Raw genomic sequence first — 8,827 nt, 5'->3', positions numbered from 1 at the left:
ATACAAGGTGTACACTCAGGCAAAACATGAAACTCATAATGACATCATTATGACGTTACCTAAAAGTCATTTTAGAAAAATCATAATGATCTCATTTGATATACTTTTGGCAATGTTTTGGTGACTTATTTTTGATATTATAATATCATTTTTTATATATATTATGCAATCATTTGTTTATTTAATTATTTATGTATATTTTAATTATATTTAGCAACTAATAATCTTTTTAAAATTATATAATGTGATTATGGAACTTAAAAATTTATGATTCTTTTTGTCATCTCTCAATTCATTTTTTAATCATTTTTGTTTAGGTAACTTTTAAGTGATAAATAAAATTATGATGACGTCATAATGATGTCATTATGAGTTTCATGTTCTACCTGGGGCATATATGTGTGAATGTTTGTACATATAATGTTTATATAAACCAACATGTTTATTATATAAACACATACTTTTCAAAAATTGTACATGTAAACAACGTCCAACGAACCTGTTGTACTGATACAAAAATACTGTGTCGTTACTATGTTGAAATTATGGAAAAAATTGCCTTTTTTCTCAGAAAGAACAAATGTCCAGGAAGAAAGTGACTTACAAACAAATGTTAGCAAAGAACAGTAAGCTTGTGTTCCTTTTTATTCTGTTTTGCTTTTGTAAAAATAATATGTCACTGTTGAACAATTTATTCTTTTATAATGTCATGCATTTATTAGTCACACAGAATTAAAATGACATAAAAGATTTAAAATAAAATTAATTTTATAAATGTTAGCGAAAAATAGTATTACTATTAAAATAGCATTACTAACTTAAAAATTTGATGTGGACAGAAATATACAAACAAAGAAAGAAAAATATTTGAAAACTAATATTTTAAGTAAGTATGGATATTCTTCGGATCTCAAGAACTGGGAAATTTTTGGCTTGCTGCAACCAAAATTTGTCTTTAAGATTCATATGATTATGGTATTTAATGATGGTAATTAGTAATTAGTTTTGCTTTTCTTTCTATTATTTTTACTTCAACTAAATTATTACTTATGTTTTACACAATACATTAAATCAGATAAAGCAGCTTTAATTGTGACAAAATGGTATATGGTATTGGTAAAAATTGTCATGGTCGGTTGGGGATAGGTGATATGAGTGACATTCAACAACCAAAAGAAGTAGAAACATTGTGTGGGAAAAATATAAAAACTTTTTGCTGTGGTGGTGACATTGATCAGTATCATGTTTTGGCACTTACAAAGGAAAGAGAGGTAATACAATATAAATTGAAAATTTCTAATTAAAATATTTGAGATTTTTACAAACTTATAATAATTATTGAATATGATTAAATATGAATTTTTATATGTTAAATAATTTATTAGTAATAAATGTGAGGATTATAGTTTAATAATTTAATAAAATAATTTAATAAAAAAGTAAGAATTAGTATATTTAACTTTTTATGTATTTTATATATCTACTTTGGTACAATTAAAATGATTAATGTGAAGCTGTTAATTATGTATTTAACACATTACATAATATTTTACAATGAAGGATCTAGAATACAATTTATTTACAATATTATTTAGGATATTTGTTTTGCATCTTGTGTATAATATAATAATTAAATTAAATGTGATATCAAAATAATAGCATTGTCTTTTAAAGGTATATACATGGGGTTCTAACCTAGATTATAAATTGGGACTAGGAGTGGAGCCAAGAAAATCTCAAGATATATATATATATACCTACTAAAGTCACTATAGGTGACGAAGAATGCATCATAGACATTGCATGCAGTGTTGATCACACTATAGCTTTGACTAACGATGGAAAAGTAAGTGATAATTCAGATAAAATAGTGTGATAATTTTGACTCTAAAATATAAATTTGACAAATTTTAATTTAGATATACACTTGGGGAAATTCTCGATATGAAAACTTAGTCAAAGGCCCTCCAAAGGCTTTACCATGGCAGTTGAGACGTGAATTCAAAGGCGAAAAAATTATCTACATTACTTATGGTAGATTGTTCAACATGGCACTTTGTGATATTCGTAATGTCTATAGCTGGGGTATCAATAATTATGGCCAGTTAGGAATAGGCAACTGCACGAATCAGGCGCTTCCATGCCTAATTGTCTCGTTGACAAATGATACAATAGGTAATGTTTCTGTCATCGTTTACAATGGTCGTTTGTGTAAATGTTTATAAATGCAATAATGCAGATATCAATAACCATTTTTTATTATTGATGTTTAATTATCAGTTAAGGTAGTCTGTGGATTCGCACACACATTGGCGTTTACTGCTGAAGGGAAACTATATTTGTGGAGTAAAAACTCTGAAGGACAATTGGGATATGGCAAAAAAAGAGAAATGGAAGTGTATCCCATCAGGGTAACTTATTTATTTGCATAATCTTCATGATAAAGGAAATATAAAAATGTAAGATTTCTTTTTTTTTAGTTGAATGTGCCTGAAATGAGAAAGGTGTTGGACATTGCCATTCAAAACTATTTAAACAAAAGTATAGTTATCAACGAAAACAGACGCGTTTACGTATGGGGTGCCTGCTTTGATCAGGCGATTACAATTCCAACTGCTACCCATTTTTCGAACATGTACGATTTATTAAAATATGACTTGTCTTATATCATCCACTGTTCGTTAATTGATCATACAGAAGAATTAAATATATTGAAATGTCTGGGAGCAGCGTTTGACGATAAAGTACGTTTTGTTTTCTACTTCTATTCTGTTCTTTATGCAGTTTTTTTCATTATAAAATGTTAAACAAAATCAAGACGTTAAGCAAGAAAAGAGTAATTACTTTGATTGATACATATTCTTTTAAAATTGAGTTTATTCAACGCTTATACTAATATGATACGTCTTTATATCTAATTATGTCAATTATGTATCTCTCTTTTGTTGCAGTCGACGAGTGATTTTACGATACAGATTAAGAGACAACTTATCCATTTTCACAAAGCTATTTTGAACATTCGTTGTCAGTATTTCAGAAATATGTTCCAATGTAATCGGATGGAAAATAATCAAACGTAAGCATTCATAAAAAAGCCAATCATATTTTTAATCAATCTTTTAATTTTCTTATTCTTATTTATTTGGTTACACATTGACACATATATATTCTTAATAGCTTCATCATGAACAATAAATTTTCCTACATTACATATAAAGCTTTCTTAAAATATCTATATACTGGCATGGTCGATTTGCCTTCAGGAAAAGTATTAGGTGAATTTATTTAAATTAAATAACTTGAAATTAAATATTTATTAGTTCAATTAATATTTAAAATTGCTTTATTACAGAACTTCTGAAGTTAGCAGATAAATATAGTGAAACAAATCTTAAAAGAATTTATAGTCAAGTAATAAAAGAAATTGTCACTGTGTCAAATGTAATCCTTGTTTACGAGAAAGCAATCAAATATAATACAAAGGTGATATAGTTTGTAATATCATTTCTCATCATTATTTATTAAATATAATGTATCTATATATTTATGAATATACATATATACATAATTTTTAGGAGTTAGAAAAATTCCAATTGCTTCCAATTTGCAATGGATCATCTGACAGATGTGGTACAAACGCAAAAATTTGCTACTTTAAATAAAAATATAATATTGGATTTTATAATTAAAGCAGCTAAAGCCAAAGCTTTTAAGAATTAGTTCTTTCATTTTCTTAACAAAATGTTTAAAATGTAATAGCATATATTTGTATTGTTATATTTTAATATAAAAAATGTACTTTATTATTGAAAGAAAAACCTTTATTTTTATAATTTTTATAATACTTTAAATTCATTTGTAATCAATAAAGCATTTATTTATTAATATTCCCCCTATTAGAATCTTTAACTAGTTTATCCTCAAATCATTATTTATTTATTATCAATTTATTGATATTGATCCATTTATTGATTATCAACAGTTTTTTTAAATAAATAATATTTAAATAATGTGTAATTTCTTTATTTAATTATTTATAAAATATATTTAATTAGTTTTAATTATTTATATTTTCTAAAAATATATTTTATGAATATATATATACAATATATATATATATATATATATATATATATATATATATATATATATATATATATATATATATCAAGGATAATTAACATTTACTAGTATGTATGTATATATATATATATATATATATATATATATATATATATATACATCAAATCGAAAATAGCAATGCGACAGTTTAATGACCGATATCCCAGATAGAAAAATGATATCATATTGTGCTCAGCATGCATACATATATTGTATAATATGATCTCAGAAATGCATACAGATGCGTGTGTATACGCTGCTCAAAGCGCAGTCACATTATGATGTCAGAAATATATCTCACGTGATAATGTTATGACGATCACATTGTGATGAAACGTGATATGTCATCATTATATCATGTATAATTATTGTATAAATCATACACATTTGTGTACATTTTGTTCTCATGTTATGTTAATCATGTAATGATCTTCAAAAAGATATTAAGTTGAAGGTACTAGTATGACGATCACTATGATGAAACGTGATCATCATGTATTTCTATCTGGCATATTACGAAAATTTTGAATAATTATTTTATTTTATTTAAATTGATATCTAAAGTTTATTACTGAACTATATGTATATATATATATATATATATATATAGATCAACTTTCGTCTTTGTAAGATGTAAAACAAAATAACCAAGAGAAAAAGAAAGGATAGAATAAGTCATTATTTTGATAAATAAATATGTATTTTAAAATTGCTATAGTACACGTTTGTACAGTCGTGAAGGACGAATTCAGTTGTAAGCTATTAATATCGGTATCTTACTCTTTCCAAGTTGGGGAAAAGTTATCTAGATTCATATTAATAGCATTATCGGCCAATAAAACTTTTACAATATGTATAAAGCTTTTCTGGAATATTTATTAACTAACGTGATCGATCTACCTTTGGAGAAGAGATTAGGTGAGTTTAAATCAGAGTTAGACATTTATCCGTAAACTGTAATAGTCTATGTCAACAGTATAAACTATGTGTAACATATATGTCATCTGTGTCAATAATATTGTAGAATAATTTATAATTTATCGAAGATTTTCTTCATATTATTTTTCCTGTTTCACCCTAATGCACGATAGAAAAATATTAGGAGAAGGAATTAAATATTATATGTATATTTATATATATACATCATAAAAAAAGTCTATGTAAACATCATGTAAACAATACATAAATAATTTATGTAGACGTAATTTTCAAATCCAAAGCACAATCCTGATTTAAATTTAAATCAAATTGAATTACTATACTATACACGTTTTGTTTTACAGAACACATGACGTTATGTGATGCAGATAATGAAAAAAATCTTGCGAGAATTTGTTTTTAAATGATAAAGGAAAATATCAATGTATCACATTTTCCTCTTATTAATTCAAAAGCAATCGAATATAAAGCAAAAGTAATTAAAGTATTGTATAAGGTAAAGTTAGAAGAGATAGCGTACAATTCGAAAAAAATCACTAAGAATCGAAAGTTCATCAAATTTTTTTTAATTATAAGTTTACAAATATATCCTCTTTGGTGCGCTAAACATGTTTAGTGAACAACAATCCAATTCATTTACTATTTTTAATATTTAAGATATAGTCTTTTTTCAATTTAATCTCTTCTCACTGGATAGATGATATTGCGCACGTTATTAAAAGAGATCGTACATGGGTAAGATAATTTTTAGTTTAAAAATAAATATAAATTACTTATTTCTATTAATTAACAATTGTTTTATTATTACAAAAAACGAATAATGATAATAATAATTATAATATGATAATAATATTATTAAAATAATGATAAAATTAATAATAATAAAAAATAATAACACTAATAATAGAAATTGTTTTATTATTATATAAAATCAAATAATAATGATATTTTACAAACACAACTATAGACTTGGCAATGACAGCCATGCGCGGATGTTAATGCGTAAAATTTCTTTTTTTTTTAGAAATTATAATTCTTTTTGCTTTTAGAAATTAATTCTTTTGTGAAATTTGATTCGTGCACAGGACACATATTTTACTTGCTGTATTTCACTAAGTAATAGATTCTCATTTTTGAGACTTCTATACCCCTCTTTACCCCCCTAAAGAGATGTAGACGAGAAAAAATATCGGGGCGAAGCCACTGAATCGGGAATCAAACCCGAGTCTTTTGCTTGCCGCTTTATTTATTGATTTGGTATTTACAATCCAATAATAATTTTTTTCATAATAAAAGGAAAAATTCCTATTATTCTGAATAATATAATCAAAAATTAAGTGACAGTTTGTGAAATCTCTTTGCTCTCAAAATAAAATTTTTCCGCTACTCATAATTACTCATAAAGGATTAAGATTATTATATAAAAATTTCCAGTCACACAAACAAAATATTTTTTGTTAAATTATATTCTAATGACTATATTTAAAATATATATAATAATTTATTCAGCAAATTGCCAAGAGGGGACTTGGTTTGCTGCTTAACTCCTCACACAATCCTTTTAACTCAACACATTCCTTCACAAAATGCTCCAAATTATCCTTTCCTATTCCACACCATCTACATACTTTACTTTTATCCTCTTTCCAATATTTATTAAATTCTTCCATATTCCCACATCTAAATTTTACTAGACTCCTCATTTTGTCTGCATTTTCCTTCCTATTAATGATTTCACTTTTCAGATATTTAAGCCCTTCTATAGCTCTATCCAACTCTTTATACCTACTATTATATCTTGCTTCCCTAATTTTAGCATCTTCTATTTGCCTTTGTATATCCCTTCCTCTTTTTCTTATTAATTTCTCTATATTAATCTCATTATTCCTCATATCTTCTGGCCTTTAATCCCCAACCTAAGTTATTAAAGAAACCTTCCTTTTCTTTACTATATAACTCTTTTTTTAGCATTTTTTCACTAATTTTTCTTCCTCCTTTGTCCTAATTCTTTCCTCATATCTCCATGCTCTTGCTCCCCATCCTACGGCAAGTTTCTCTAAACCTAATTCTCTATAAATATATCTCGGCGTACAAAAATCAATCCTAAACACCCATCTAATATAGTCCATCATCACCTTTTCTAATTCTTTTTTTCTCTCTCCATCCCCAAATTTTTACCTCATACGCTATCACACTTTGTACCAAATACCGATAGGCATCCATCTTCTTCTGAAATCATTTTTGCAAATTCTTTCTCCTAAACTCCAAACTTTTCCTGCCGCTATTTTCCCTTTCCTACTCAATTCTTTGACATGTTCTGTGTAGTTCCCTTCCTATTAAACGTAAATCCTAAATATTAAAACTTTTTACCTCTTCAATTATACCTGTATTCCAATTCCATTTGTCTTTGTTAATTTTCTCGAAACTATTGAAAATTAATACCTTTCACTTTTCTGTACTTAATTTCATTTTTCTTTCTTTCAAAAATCTTTTCAATGTACTCATCATGTCCTCTAATGCCTCTCTATTTTTCGCCAACCGAACAATGTCGTCTGCGTGTGCTAATGACCAAACTCTCATTTCCTACTGCTATACCTCCTATTCCTCTACTTCCTAACTCATAATCTAAATCCGCAATATACAAGTTGAACAGGGTAGGACTCAGAACACATCCCTGCCTAACTCCTTTCTTTATCCAAAAACTTCTTGTATATCATATTCTAATGCAATATTGTATAATATTACATATTCACCACCAATACTAATCAAAAGTTACTTTCTGATAAATAATATTTACCAAGTTATACTAACAATAAGATATATAGATCTAATAAGTAGAGAATGTGTTTTAAATGCTTTTTAGTACAACTCCTCGATGTAAATTAAAACAAGTGCCTCGTGTATAATGTGCTTAAGAGAATATTTTCCATTGGTTTGATTTGCTCAAATTTTTACAGACATTCAAGCGCGAATTAAAAATGAACTTCCGTCAATACTTTCTCTAACAAAAGAAGAGATGAATATAAAGAAAGCATAAGTGATAAAAACAAAGAAATATTACATACATATTTACAAAATATATTTTTTCCGTCACAATTTGATGAATTTTTATGTATTACAATTTCAATAGCGCTATTATTTTAATCCGAAATTAATCAGTACGTAAGTATTTCATCATTAATCATCGTCAATTCTTCAAATTATGTTTTTTATCTTCTAGTTATTTAGAAGAATTTTTCTTTTAGAATGAGAGACATGAGAGGCAATAAGTTTGAAATAATAAAATAATTTAAAAGTAATTCATTTTTAAAAAATCGGTTTATTCCAACGTTAAGTTTTGTGGTCCTGAGAAAGGCCGATTTTTTTTTATATTGCCGGCTCAAAATGTCCTCCGTCTACTGCCAAACATGCGTGTGCTCTCCGGATGACTTCGTTTCTTTCGCGGAGAAGCATCCACCGTTGCCACAGCAGCGTGTAAGCGAGCAACCTCTACATTTTCTGGCTCCTTTGCGTAAACTTTTTCCTTTAAATAACCCCAAAGGAAAAAGTCCAGGGGTGAAAGATCAGGCGAACTGCCAATAAAAATCATATTGAAATTTATTTATGCAGGCACTTTTTTTGTTGAAGTTCAAATGAATCTTACCATGGCCAGCGAAACGGGGCGCCAACACCGAACCAATGTCTGGGAAATTGGGCGTTGAAATAATTCCTCACACGCCAGGTATTATGCGGTGGTGCTCCGTCTTGTTGGAACCAACGAGATCGG

At 27.2% G+C, this 8,827-nt stretch overlaps 1 pseudogene; it reads left to right on the top strand.

Moving 5' to 3' along the window:
- The first annotated feature begins 2,048 nt into the window (after positions 1-2,048).
- On the top strand, positions 2,049-3,720 carry LOC140674236 (RCC1 and BTB domain-containing protein 1-like; annotated as a pseudogene).
- The last annotated feature ends 5,107 nt before the right edge of the window (positions 3,721-8,827 follow it).

The sequence above is a fragment of the Anoplolepis gracilipes genome, chromosome 15 (genome assembly GCF_047496725.1).
Source record: "Anoplolepis gracilipes chromosome 15, ASM4749672v1, whole genome shotgun sequence".
NCBI classification, from domain to species: Eukaryota; Metazoa; Arthropoda; class Insecta; order Hymenoptera; family Formicidae; genus Anoplolepis; species Anoplolepis gracilipes.
This window is presented reverse-complemented; position numbering and strand designations above follow the sequence as displayed.